The sequence below is a fragment of the Lissotriton vulgaris genome, chromosome 1_1, assembly GCF_964263255.1.
Source record: "Lissotriton vulgaris chromosome 1_1, aLisVul1.2, whole genome shotgun sequence".
Classification (NCBI taxonomy): Eukaryota; Metazoa; Chordata; class Amphibia; order Caudata; family Salamandridae; genus Lissotriton; species Lissotriton vulgaris.
The window spans coordinates 593,259,035-593,274,367 of NC_141685.1; positions in this window are offsets into that span (position 1 = coordinate 593,259,035).

The window sequence follows — 15,333 nt, forward strand, 5'->3', positions numbered from 1 at the left end:
AATTCTAAACTCACTATAATAGTAATTTAAAATCCAACTTAATGGTCAAGTGGATTTTATATTACTGTTTTGGAAATAACTAAAAGTTGTAATTTTCCTGCTTAAGGCCCAGTCTGTGTCCTGCTGTCACGAGAACCATGATTGCTCCCCTGTCATGAGATGTGGGTTGCTTCTAGACAGTGGACAAAGGGCTCTAGGTGTGGGAAGGGCATATCCTCCCCTGACAAGATGGCCTGAGTTTTAACGGATGTCTTCCTAGTCACTGGCAGATGAAGTTAACACCTAGTTCTACCTCTCTTTTGTCTATGTACTCAGGCTGGCTCCAAACCCAATGAGAGGGGAGGAACTAACCAGAACTGGCTGGACCCCACATACCTTAGCTCAAAATACTCCTGGACCTGTGAAGGACCAGAAGGAATGCCCTGTTGTCTGAAGAACCTGAAAGAAGCTGGGTCTTCTTGCCTTGACTGCAAGACCACATCAGTGCCTCCAAGGGTCGGTTGGTTGATCTCTGGTTTGAATGCAAGCTCCCAGGGGCCTCTTTCCTTGCAGCTTACCCAACTGACCAATTCCATTTGGACCTGGCCTGATCCCTGCTTTTGGCCTCTGTTTAAAAGAGTCCTATCACCCAAGTGGTGCGCCCCAGGTCATAGATTCTTGGATGGTGGTGTTTCAATGGACTACCTCCTATCACCATAGTGCAAGAAGTAGGACTTAAAAACTTTTTGCCAACTTTTTAAAAGGAAAACCAATGAAGATGAAGCTACAACCATCTGGGATGTAGCTTGGCCCGAGCAATGATGGCACACTCTCCGTGAGCTTCCAGCCAGCAGGCCAGAGATTCCCCTGAGTGTGATACCCTGGAGGAATTTGGAAGCCCTATGCGAGTCACATCAGCTTTTTGACCTCTCTCCATCTACTGGGGCCAAGGCAAACTGGAGACAAACCCTGAATGCCCCATGTAACAGCCATCTTTGCCTCAGGAATGGGGCCTTTGTGAGCTGTGACTACTGCCTCTGATGACACAAAGGAGTGCATAGGGACTTCTCGACTGTCAGACCTGAGGTGCTGGTGCCTGACAGCCTTACAATAGACCATTGCAGGCCAAGCCTCATAACTCACCATATTGGCTTGGGAAAGAGATGCAGAGGACGGCGGCCATCTTGAGGCCAGGCACAGATCTTGGACAACTCCATCTCCTCCACACAGCGGCCATCTTTGAATCAGGCCTGCTCCTTTTTTGGTGCTATTTCCACAGCATAAGGTCACCATTGGTATCATTTAGAATTGCACAATCCTCCATGGCCCTACTCTTTGCCTTAATGCATGACACAGGTCGAGCGCTCTAACATTGCTTGTCTGTGCACTTTACTCAATGTATTGGAAGAAGATTACACGCAAACTTACATTTTTGGAGGTGGTGAGGGCTGCCAGCCATTCTCCAAGGTCATCCCCTTGTTCTACAAATATGGAGACATCCTCATTTGAAGCTCTTATGAAGGAACTTAGACACATTAAGTCCACTCTGGGGTCACAAGAGCGCTCATCCTTGGACGTGATGGTGGATATAAAATCCCTGCAATCTAATGTGTCCACCCTCCATACCTGTCTAGGAGACACCACAAACAGCCTTACTGCCCTAAAGCAACGACAGTCAGCGGACCTAGACTGGGTTTTGTACTTCCTACTTTTGAAAAAATGGGTAACAGATCTCAAAGACAGTAGTAAGTCAATTTCCTCGTCACATGGGCCACACTTTCAAACAGGTGGCCCTCTCTCCAGACTTCTCCCACACCACCAATATCATGCGGAAGATGTTCTTGGGCCTCCGATCGACACTTAAACAGAAAGGTATTTGCTATGGCCTGCTACACCCAGTGGTACTACCCCCAAGAAGCTGAGGAATACATCTAAACAATCTTAATCGCTGGGATGGAGATGACCTCAATTTGTTCACAGCTTTCTACTGCAGACAGTCATGTTCATTTTCCTGACAGCGAGAACAAGCCAAGGGAACAGGATCATCAGAACAAACATGGGACATTGGGAGACGCAAAGGGAGAATGAGCTTCGCTCTTAGAGAGAGTGACAAATCTCACCCAACTCTAAAACCGTGGGAGAAAAAGTACTATACTATTCTACCACACACCACCCCATAGCAACTACAGGATCCTCTTGAAATGCCTGCAAGGGGGCTGCCAGTCATCTCTCTGAGAGTGCCTAGCCGTTTTTCAAGTACTTCTGGGGCTCACCAATTCAGGCTGCAGATCCCACCATGATACAGCTCACCCCTCTTACCTTCAACAGCTCTTCACCAAAGATGGTGCAGACTAGACCTCTATCGATTTGGTCCCTAATGTCAACTGCATGACCAGCTAAGTCCGCCATAAGAAAATACTGTCTTATTTGAAGTCAAAAAAAATTAATATATTGTACTCTTCCCGGAGACCCATTAGTCTCCCATGGAATCCTCCAAACTACAAAATGACTGGGTGGGACAAAACCTGTCAGTGTCTAGAACCATTCCAGAACTGAATGCACCAGCTGTCACAACAGCACCCTACAGGAAATTGATTCACAAAAACTGCCAGCCCATCTTGTCCATTCCTGGTGAGAACCCTACATTTGCTTTGTCTTTGCCACACTTTCTATCCACAACCATCTTATTACAGTGGGCTCATCTTCTTTGCCTGCCCGTATTGAGCAATCCTAGATGCCAGATCTGCACCAGTGATCTTAGCACGCGACTGGAACATAACCATACAATACCTTGATCATCTCTAAAACACAGAGCGGCCTCCAGAGGGCCCTGCAACGGTTCGAAGAATTTTGCCTTCTGCGCGGTCTAGAAATAAACACTGCCAAGACTAAATTCATGTCTTTTAACGAGCATAAATCCTTTAGAGGTAGCATGTATATGAATAAACTTCCCCTGGAGCAGGCTGATGCTTTTATCTATCTGGGTGTCACCCTGCAGAAGGATATGCGCTGGAATAGCCAACTCGATCTGGCTGTTTTAAAGCACCAACAGCAATCAGAGATTCTTCTAACTAAATTTAAAACCTCTTTAACCAGCCCGATTAGTCCTGTACTAGACATTTATGGTATGAAGGTACTGAGTTCGGCCCTATATGGAGCCGAATTGTGGGGGTTTGAAAACCTAAAGCGCCTGACCTTGGTGGAGAATGTGTTTCTACGCAAAGTCACTAGTGTCCCACAAAGTACTCCACTGTGAGCACTCTTATTGGATCTAGGTAGAAAATCAGTGGAAGTTCTGGCCAAGCTTCGCCCTTTACTATTCTAGTGTAGAGTATGGTGCACAGAGGTACTTTCACGCTATGCCCAGGGCCTTATGGATATTATTAAAATCGACTCCTTCCATAAAATCAAATGGTTGAATGAGATTAGATCTTTGCTAGTGAGATTGGGCATGACTGAATTATTGGATGATCCTTTAAATGCAGACTTTCCTTCCCCAAAAATGTTGAAGGGTAGATATTAGGAAATGTTTTTCTCATCGGTATGTTTTAAAGGTCTCTCTACCCATCTCACCGGACGATTTCTTGAATTTAAGTACTGGTCCGTGCTAGAGAAATACTGGGATTTTATTGAAAAGCCCTATGATCACAAACTGTATTTCCAATTCAGGGTGGGTACCCTCCCAACAAGGTTATTCACTTGTAAATGGGCGGGCGTTATTAATGACAGATGTTTTAGGTTTTTTGACCAGTAGGAATCAGTAAGCCATATATTGTTCTTCTGTCCATTATATGCCATACCACGTTGTAAGTGGATAAAGCCAATCTGTAAATTAATGGGCATCAGAAGATATAATGAGGCCTTGCAAATTTTATTTTCAGACCTAACCCCACCTATAGATATAGCTGTGGCGAAGTTCTTGAATTGGGCATGGTCAATCCGATCGAAAATGTTGCTTTTGGTTAGCCAGTAGCTACTGTGATAGTAGTCCCATGTATTAGTAAGGGTGTATGAGTTTTCCCTGGCAGCAGTAGATTCCTAGTTTTTGAAGTACACCCTATCTTACATAATGAATTATTGAAATGTGGTAGTAATGTTTTTTAAAACAACGAGAATAACTGTATCTTTAAAAAACTTAACAAGGTATTCGATAGTTGTCAAAGGAATTTAATTGTATCTTAAATATTTATTTAAAAGGTTTTAAAATGTATGTTTTTAGATTGTACTCAATTTTGATGAATGTTTGTTAATGCTTGTGCTTTTATGACTTAACTGTCGAATAAAGTTTATATGAATATGACTGGGAGCAGGGAGATTGGCCTACAGTTCCCTGGACATGACAGGTCAAGATTGTTTTCTTTTAGCAAGGGTTTCGCCAGGGCATGCTTCCACTTAGATGGCACTATTCAAGCAGATCCAGGGATAAGTTAAGGAGTTTGTATATAATATAGAAGGTGACTGGAGCTCCTTGTGACAGTGTGTGTGGGTGTGCGGGATCAACCTGGGACCCTGATTTGACCTTGCTGAGAAGAGTGGGAAGTTCTTCTTTGGTAATGGGGGGAAGGCAGGGCAATATGGGATGTGTTGGGCATACACTTCTAAATGTTATGGCATTTAAAATTCTGTTCTTTTGTAGAGACAGATACATATCGGCTTTTTTGTTCTGAAGGAATGCAGCAAATTCGTTGCAGCGTGCTATTGCGAGGGTGGGGAGAGTGTTTCCATTTTTAGGTCGAGCTTAGCGGCAGCACGCGTGCTCTGATCGCTCTGTGAGACTGCTTTAGTATTTAGTAGAGTAAGGGAGAAAAGCTGTGGCCACAGCACTTTCACTATAATGGGGGCCACACCTTTCTTTACACAAATCGCGTCTAAAATAAGCGCCGTAGTCACCATTAAACTGAACGCGAGGCCCATATTTTTCATCGGCTTGTGTTATTGTCTTTCATATATGCTGCCTTTGGATTCCTTAATAGGCTTGTTAGTCGCACCTTAGTACAGCCTTGTCTTCATTTGGAACCTCCCATGGTTACTGGCCCCTTTTCTTGGTTGTTACACAGCACGTGTACTATTTTCCTTAATGAGTTTCTCCTATGTTAGGCATAACGACGTGCTTTGCTTACATTTAGCTGGTCATGCCCGCTTTCACTTTTGATGCAGCAGGGACAATTGCAGGTGCTTGTTTGTAATGCCATAGGTTTCGACTTCAAATGCGAGACCTATAGCATTGCCAATATTTTTTCACACCAGTGGTCGCTTTGGTAATGAACTGATAGCAGCCAAGACGCTAATCCCTTGAAAGAGAGCCGTGCACATGATTTCTGCAGGAGAGAGGGCAGCAGCAGCCAGGGGTGCTTTCAACAAAGGGGGCACGCCACAGAGCCGGGGTGCTACCAGCCCTGAGCGGACTGTAGAGTCAGGGGGTTGAGGCCATCCATGGGAGAGCCAGAGGTGGTCTGCTCAAGATGAGGTTCCGCTGTATGTGTGTGGGGGGGAGGAGTAGCAGGGTGCTGGGTGGCAGAGGCCTACTGTGCACAAGAGCCGATGTCGCTGCTAGCCCAGAAGGGCACCCGCTGTAATAGGCCGGTAAGGGGCTGTTGGTCCTGCCAGCCGAGTGGGCCATCCTTACAAGAACCAGCAGAGGCAGAGGTGTGCCAGCCCAGTGGGGCGATCGCCGCAGGGCTGAGAGCACTGCCAGCCGGTGGTCTATGGTAGGATTGTTTCCTGTGCTAATTAAGGGAAGTAGGAGAAGATGCAGACTGCAGAGGGCACCCACCCTCTGCAGTGCCACGGATCATGCAGCGCAATGGGTGCTCCGTCCGTAAAGGGTGGGGGTTTTCATTGCAGAGCCACGGATGCCGCAGCCCCATGTGGCATCCTACGCAGAGCCAGGGGGTTTGCCACCAAGGAAGAAGGAGGTGGGAACATCGATTAAAGGAAGCAGGGTGTCGTTGAGGCAGAGAGGCATGGATAGAGTAGGCCAAGGATGGCACAGGCCCGGAAAGGGGGCACCCTCTGCAGAGCCAAGGATGGCGCAGATCGAGGTACCACCCGTCATAGGGCCAGAGGGGCTGCCAGCTGTGTTGGCGGTGACTCTGGAAGTAAGAAGGATGGTGCAGCAGGAGTTGAGGATCCACTTCAGAACCAGGGATGGTGCCAGCTCAGGGTTGGATGAGTGTCCACCTCAGAGCACATGATGGTGCAGCAGAGTTCCACCCACTGCAGAGCGAGGGATGGTGCCTACCGAGGAGGCACCAGGTGTGACTGAGATGGTACTAATGGAAGGGAGCAGCCAGTGCAGAGGGATGGGGTAACCAGCCTTGAAATAAGAGATGGTGACAGCGGAAGTGTGACATCTGCTGCACAACCAGAGATGCTTAGAGTCAAGTATGGTGCCAACAGAGGAGGACATAGAGGTGGGCATTGTATGCATGCTGACGGGAGGGGACTTTCCCAGAGCACTGGATGGCACAAACATGCTTTTAGCAACTTAGAATGTATTACCCTCTTTGAGCTCATTCAAGCACTGGTGGTGTCCAACAATATTGCATTAGATGTTAAATCTTAAGAAACCGGCCACTCAGTAGCAGCCAAGAGCTCAAGCTGCCCGGTGTCTGTCAGCCAAACAGTACAAAAGAAAGAAAGAACAAGTAAGGATAAATCCATTTCTTTTTGGGTCGAGCCTGGCCAACGCATGCGCTGCTCCGTGAGGCATGCTGTATTCAGGTATGGACATGAAGCTTCGCCTGCTCTCTGCCCATCTTTCCAATTGGCTCCTGTTACTGTCCTTTCTAAATGGTTGCTTTTGATTCGTTAATCGGCTTATTAGTCCCTCCTGAGCACCGCCTTGTCTGCATTTCTAACCTCCCATGAGGACTGGACTTTGTACTTGTGTTGTTACACAGTCTGTTTTATCTACAGTCTGAGATCACAAGTCTCTTTAATGTCTTTAATCTAGTGGCTTTTGCAGGCATGACAGGCTCTCCCTAATCCACCCTGTTTTCATGACAGAGCAGCGCCGATCATGGATGCTGAACTTTATCTTTCAAAAATGCTCCCTGCACAGTGTAGCACTTCTGCACACGCAATGCTGATTAACAAATGTTTTTTTTCATTAAAAGCGCCCCATATCGCACTTTCACTATAATGGCGGCCACACCTTTCTTTACACAAATCGCGTCTAAAATAAGAGCCGTACTCACCATTAAACTGAACGCGTGGCATGGAGCGCTTTCACAAGAAAACAAACATTTGTCAACTTAAACAAATGCTTTTTTCGTAGAATAAGCATCGCATGCCGCGCTTTCACTTTAATGGGGGCCGCGCACCATTCTCTAGACAAGCCGCATCTAAAGAAAGGGGCGTGGCCACCATTAAAGTGAAAACGCGGCATGAGGCGTTTTTACAACTAATCATTTGGAATGCAATAGGCCTTGCATTTGCGATACTTTAAGCTATTGGCATTATAAATGACAATGCCTTTTATTTATGTTTTTATAAACCAAAGCATAAATACAAGGTATTATCATTTACAATGCCAATAGCTCAAACTCGCGTAAATGCGAGACCTATTGCATTGCAAACATTAATTTGTAGTGGTCATGGATTTCATACTTTTAAATAGTTTAAATAGTGGACCATTATGTACTTTAGAGTTCTTTGTCCATGTTATAACGTGTACCACCTACGTTGAAGGTGCGACACCTGTAGTGTGGAGAGTCGAAAGTATCCTCTCTCACTACACTTCCATAAACGATCACAAAAAGTCTTGATAAACCTGCAGCAAAGGACAGTCTAGTTGTGCGTAGTTCGGATGTTAATATCGGGACTACGCACTCTAAAGTACATAATGGTCTACTATTCCGTTAGCCTTGAGAAAGTCTTTTCGTACAAAACACGTGTCGGCTGCCTGTTTCAGATGTTATGGAAATAGTGCTTGATATGGAATAAAGGACATACAAAGAAAAATCGAGACCGTCTTATGGCCTTCTTGTTTGATACTTCACCACCCCAAACTGGTTTTCGGTCTAAACATAGTACTGAAACAGCCTTCCTAGCGGCAGTGGCAGATGCAAAAAGAGACTAGACCATGGAGGCACAACAGCTATAATAATTCTGACCTTAGTGCTGGCTTTGAGACAGTGAACCACAATATTCTCCTTAAAAGGTTCCACACATGTCAGGGAAAGCTCTGGACCTGCTCAGCTCCTTCCTGAAGGACAGATCCTTCCAGGCATTCAACAAATCTTGCTCATCAGACATAATTTCTCTCAACTGTAGAGTCCCGCAGGGGTCATCCCTGAGTCCTGCGCTTTTTAATCCATGCATATAACCACAAGCAGACCTTGTGACTCCCTTCAAGATCTCTATAGTTTCCTACGTGGATAACACCTTGCTGGTATTTTTGCTCACCCCAGTCCTGAATCCCGCAGTCCCCACTATGGGACCATGTCTGGAGTTAGTAGCGAGCTGGATGAATAAATCATGTCTTGAGCTGAATGGATCCAACACTGAACTTATGATTCTTGGGAGCAATCTCCATCCACAACTGGCCCTGGGTTGGCCAGAACTCCTTGGTCCACCCCCAGCCCCCAAGATAGATATGAAAAGGTTGGGGGTTTTGTTGAACAAAACCCTTTCGATGGAAACTCAGGTCACCAAACTCTTAACCAGCTGTTTTGGAATCCTGCATATGTTACGCAAACTACTTCACCTGCTTCCTCAAACATCAAGGAGGTTGGTAGTCCAGGTACTGATTCTATCCTGAACTATGGCAACTCGTTCTTCCTTGGTGCACTCAAGACAGTCATCCGAAACGTATACGTCATACAAAATGCAGCTGCACACACATTGCTAGGAATCCCCAGACACACTTCTCGCAAAGAAGGTCTGGCACGTCTTTTTTAGCTCCCAGTTGCCCAAAAATTGAATTCAAAACTATGAACTGCACATAGAGTCCTTCACTTAAAAGGACCTTCCATATTACTCCAGTTTGTCACCGCCGGCAGCCCCAAAAGGGCACTAAGAACCACCAATGCACATCTGGCCACAATTCCCCTAATAGAAAAGCCAGACGTGGAGGCCAGTCCTTTAGGTTGAGTCTTGCAAAACTTTGGATATCCCTCCCCCTAGCCGCGAGGACAACTAAAAATGAGCTGTCCTTCTAAAAACGTCTCAAGACCTGGCTATTTAAGAACTAGCCCTATGCTGATTACCAGTGTAATCAGAGGTGCTTTACCTCTCAGCAAGCGCTGGGATGCCCACGGTTCGCCATGCACTCTACAGGTAAATCTAGGGGCAATTTTACAAGCCCTGTAAGCCTCCGGAACGTCACTCTTTACTACACCCTATGAAGTAGCACAGAGTTACTCAGACTTTGCTGTTCAAGTGCTGTAATACATGACACTAGCAACCACATATAGTGCATCAAATGTAGTGTCTGAGAAAAAGCAAATTATAAGTTCTATAGTGCCTATGCCTAAGAGATATATGGGATTTTTGCACTGTGAACTATTTCAAGTATGGCTTGAAAGTCTTTTAAGGGGGGCGGTGACTCATAAGCAATGAATGTAGATGTTCAGAAAGTAAACCTGAATACAGCACTAACCCTTTTTAATGCACCTCCTACTCTTTTGTTCACCAGAAGTGGCAGCAGGCAATATTGTTGCCAATTTTAAAGTCATGGTTGCTAGTGAGGAATTTATCCTAATGAGTTGTGTAAATTCGGATTCAAACCTCTCTAAAGTATATTTTCTAGATAAGAAGCTAAGTTTTCCCTACTTGTCAGTGTCCCTCTATACACACTCTAGAGTGGCTCTTATGACTTTGTGAAATAGAAAGGTCCAAATTGAGCAGGATCAAACGTTTCAAAGAACTAATCAGAGTCACTGTCAATGTCTGGTCTCTTGAGGCCCCCTTGTGTGTAGAACCACCAGCTTGAACTGGGCTCCCTGAAGCAACCTTCCCTTATCGGACTTGCATTAAACTTTATCCCCATCCTCATTAGTTCCAGCCTCTAGCCCAGCACAATGTCTTATAGCGCACTGGACATAAGTGTTAACACTCTTTGCGAGTAATCGGGAGAAGAGGAAGGATAGTTTACAAGCCCCTTACGCGCAGGTGCGTCACTTTTAATATAGGAAAAATTGACGGACAGGTGGTGCATGGGGCTTGTAAATAAGCTCGAAGAGTGTCACTTCTTTTCTCTGTCTACCTGGCGGGCTCTGTTATGAAAACATCACCAGAGATTATACCAGGCACTTAAATCGAAGTAGGGCCAGCTACAGCTAACCCATTTAATTGCCCAAAATTGAATGTACCAGAGAGGATTTTTCTTTTCAAAAGTACGTGCTTTGAGTAAACCCCTAACTATGGGACAGTGGCTTGAGACACATTGAAACCATTAAGAACTCTAGGGTTGCCCTTAGGCACTACATCCTTACAAGCATGCTTGCTTAGCACCGGTGAGGGAAGGTGAGGCATCCCGCCACCAGCATTAATTTCTTAACTACCTATCTTCATTACTGGTTCATTGAAGACCCCACACCCGCTACAGCACAGGGCAGAGTCACTGATAGTGAAGGTGACAGGTAACTGACACCTACCTCAGCATGGCTGCAAGCTATTTCCAATTGAATATGAAAAACAGTACTGAATCCACCCAAGCAATGCTTAAATTATAGGGCCCACAGAATCACAGAAACACCCATATCCAGATGGAGACAGGACAAAACAGGGCATTTGTTGGGAAAGTAGATTGAATAAAAAAAGGACTAAGGATCTTTAAGAAATTCAAAGTTGATAAACTTTACTGATGTTTCCAATAGCACGCGGGTGGAAATTGACCCTAACATGGTTAAGAGTGGAACGAGAAGGACAAGATGAGGAGGTAATGAATTATCACACACTGAGGCTTTAAGGTGTACAAGATTCAAAATCGTGTACACAGCCAGGTTAGAGAGTCCTTAATCACCTTGAGGTTGAGGGTAAAGATCGCAGTTAAAAAGCATTTTAAATGACAATTTAGCTTGCATCAATGTACTTTAATGTGCGTCACCGTTCACACAAAGGCATACCTCTCATCTTGCATGCAACTCACAATGGCAAAATGCTAAAAATGTACTCACACCGCTCCTCCTGGATTCACATGTTCACGCTCCTAGGGCCGGTCCCAGTGAGGCTGGAAGAGTGGGGCTGTTTTTGCAACAATGGGGGCAGGTAATGTTACTGGGGGTCAGTTTTGCAGCGGTGCTGCAATACCAGCCCTAGTAACAAAAGCAGCTGTGCCTCACATTTGCAGGGACCTTGCACACTCCCCCGCCCGAGGGCCAGTTGGATAAAATTGCCAGGGATGCTTTGGGTTACCAGTCAGGCCCTGCACACCACTCACCTTGAACTCAGACAGAAGTGGCGGCCAGCATGGATCTGGGGTGGCGAGGCAGGGACAAGGGGGTTAAAAATGAAAAAGACACTTACCTCCTTGCAGTTCTCTCCCATGTCCTCTCTCCTCTGCTTCAGCTGAACAGGAAGCAGGCAGGCTCCGCTGCAGCATTGTTATTGGTCTGAGCACCGTAGTTTGATGCTCAGACAGGGGCTGAGGGCCTAGGCATGTTCTCCACCCAGGCTATAATGCAGCCTGGGTGGAGAACATGATAAGTGCGCATGACTGGCCGGCCTCAAACGGCCGGCCAAAGCCCATGACTCCTCCCCTGCCCTGCTCTGTGAGCAAAGAAGCCTCATCCCGCCCCATGCTACTGCAGCAGGAACATGTAAAATAATATCAAGTTGTTATCATTTTATTTTTCCTTTCTTTCACTGCTGCAAAGCAGTGGGGGAGCGCTCCTTCACCTTAGCGGAGGAGCTGCCACTGTCACACTGACCACTTAACCTACACTAGCACAATCACATCACACCCGCTACACTCACACAGGCTCACTCTTCACTCAAACAGGTACACGACTCACATTGCACTGAAACAGGTTCACCACCCACCCAGGCACAACTAACACTGTAATCACGTTACTCACACAGGCACATTTCTGACTTTGTAGCCACACAGGCTCAACTCACTCCATATGCATAAGAAACAATTGATGGACGGAATGCTGGACAATGCAAACATTCACCCCCAGTCACAAAGATCTGGATTTAATCCATCATTCTTTTGCTCACCACACCACCCCAGTTTGAACCCAACCATATGCAAATCAGACTTGACCCTGTTCCTTTTGGGAATAGTCCAGCCCGAACTGCCAAGCCAGGTCCTCCCTGGACCGGAAACAAGCATCCTGGGACCGGTTTCAAGGCATCTCCCTTCATCAGCCAGGCTAGCTTGAATCTAGAGGTCTAGTGAGCAAACTAACAATACAAGAGAAATTTACAATACCCATTACTAGGTAGACAAAGGTGTGAATAAGGTGATAAAAAGTAACCAGACCTATCAATAGAAAGAGAACGGATCACACAATTCTTTCAGTTATCAAGGAACACCTTATTATGTGGACAGGGCTTGAAGTGGATTCAAGAGCTAGCCAACTCAGAATCTGCTGCATTCAGTTATTAATTTCTCAATACTATCTTACCTGAATCCTCTGAGTAGCACTTTAGTATTACTTATCGCCAAACCTAGACCCAGGCTGCCAAACTCACCTATACCAATGACTATAGAGTCGCAGGCCCCGCTTGAACTTCCGCAACTGCAGTCAGCCAAGCCATCAGTAGTGATGCCAGATGAAGAAATAGCAGACAAACCCGCTATGCTTAATGGGTAAACAAGAACTTCCAGGGTGAATTTTCTTCTTATTTGCATCTGCATCTTCATGCTTCTCTACCTTGCTTCATTGTCATAGGACATGATCTGATGTAGCCACTGGAAGAAAGACAGTTGAAGACTGAAGAAGGCAGAAGGTCTTTCTTCTATGCAAACGGTACTGCTATCAAAGTCACCTTGAAAATTAAAAAGAACTTAACACATTTTTCAAAAAGCAGAGAGACTGCGAGAGATAAAGGATATTGGGAGTGACATTCTGATGTTTTACTGCCACTGTACAAACCAACAATGGATAAACATGGGGCAGAGCAAGAAGAAGTAGTTTTACTCTGTGCAATACGTACAGTGTCTGCTCCTCTACATTCCTTCTGAGGGTTGGATAGAAGTGTTTATAAAGGTACTGGGAGAGCACAAAGGCGGAGGGTCGGTTACCTACACACTGGGGTACGAAGAATTGTCCTAAATGTAGGACCCTGCATGAATACGTGATTCTTTATTGACGAAAGTGTTGCATTCATGGTTGACATGGAGTAGTGAGATCCTGTTCTTTTACTAGAGTAGAGGTAGCAAGGGAGTAGAATATCACCTTAGAAACTTAGTACAAAGATATAATGCGGTGTTTCTTGGGCTCATCTATGTGTGACGCACGTGCGCAGCAGATGCATAGACCCGGCCCTGATAATTAAGTGCCGGTGCTAAGCACCGGAAAGCACCGGCACAAATTAAGCACTGCCTCTAGTAAAATAACAGGGTCTCACTACTCCATGTCAACCATGAATGCAAATCCAGAAAACACAAATTAAGCACTGATTCCAACATATCTCTCTAGTTAGCTTTCCCTCCAACCATGTCAGTTCCGGACAACAACCACACAAAATCTCAGATTGGACAACCCTGTGCAGTAAACAGCTAAGCAAACTTTTCCATAATTAATATCATAAAGGGTCTGCAGAGCTGTTCAAAGCTACCAGCATACTGGAAAATATAAAACTATGCATCAGTCGCTCACACTTCAAAATCCACAACCCTGCTGCATGCAGTGTCACATCACATCATAACATCTGCTCATTGGTGGTCCTCACGTATGACATGGAAACACATGCCACATATGTTCAAAACAAAGACACCATTTTTCTAACCACACACCCTACACGGTGTAGTATGATACCATGTAGGCAAGCATTTGATTGGCCCACTAGGTGGCCGTAAGTGCTATTGAAATGTTGCAATGCATAAACAAATGGTTCCTCTTCACAAGCAGCTCTGCACAGCTCATGTTAACAGTTTGCTGGGCTGTACAAGGGACATTCAGCCAGAGCTATTTGAGGATTTTCATACCCGTTATTGACACCACAGCAATCGCAAGCAGTTTTACGTTACACAGTACACTTTGTGGGTACCTTGTGTTGAAACTGTGTGTTCCTGTATGATAGCTTTATCGATTTATTTGATTTGCCCTGTTTGGATCCCTATTTTACTGTATATGTAGCTATGTATTTTTTTTGATCTGTTGCTTTCTATAAATCAAAGAACATATTGCTATTGTGATGACTAATAAACTGTATCCAGTCTCAACCTTCACACCACTTCATTTGAGTTCGATTTTGTCTGCTTGGCCAAACTATCACAGAAAGTCTGAAGCTTGGGTATCCAACATTCAATATAGCATATCAAGACCCAGTGTGTTGTTTAGTGAATAATACATGTATTTTCACCTCTGATATTAGGCAGTCCGTCTAACTATAAGGGCTGTATGAGGGAAAATGATAACAGGCTGGAAATGAAAAAAGTTGTACAGAAATGTTAACGCAGAAGCCTTTGTTTCATTACTGCCACCACATGAGGAATCACAAAGAGGCTCTGATAAGTGAGGGAACCTGACAGAATGAGGAGGATGGTGCAATCTAAGGTCCTTAATCAATAAAATAGTTGTCAAATGGCTTTGCGTGAACTTACCACAACAACTTCAATCTTTAAAAGAATGAGGTTCTGATTTAGCCCTGGGCGGTTTTCACTGAATGTCTCTAAGGGTGTTGGAGGACATTTTGTTTACCACTCTGACATATTTTTAGTTCACCATAGGTCTGGTGGTGTACTCTGTGAGTTCACACAAGTGGCAGCCATGGTGGTTCCTGTGAAGGCACTGAAAGTTGGAGCTAGTTTCTGAAAAATAAAAAAATCAGGTGCCCACACACTGGGAGTTGTGAGTCACAATTTTTTTCTGTTCTTGACTGCCAGGTTATACCTAGTGGTGAAGAATGGGAAAAAAGGACACCAGACTTTCCACTGTAAATAGGGTAGGCAGTCTGATGACCTTACTCTAATGCAAAGGACACTGCTGTGTAGGGACTTTCAGAGTAAGCTTTCAGATGGTGGAGCCATAAGGGGCACCACCGTCGTAAAACTGACAGTCCACCAGACAGAGCGGGTGGACTGATGGTTCATCACAGAGAGTGCCAAAAACTCCTAAAGGAGTCTTGCTCTTCTAAACATTAGTAGCTTGCACACAGTGGAAATGTATACCTGAGATGTTTGCCTATGAAGGTGTTAAGCTAATAACTAGGTATCATCAGTGTAACTGTATGTTG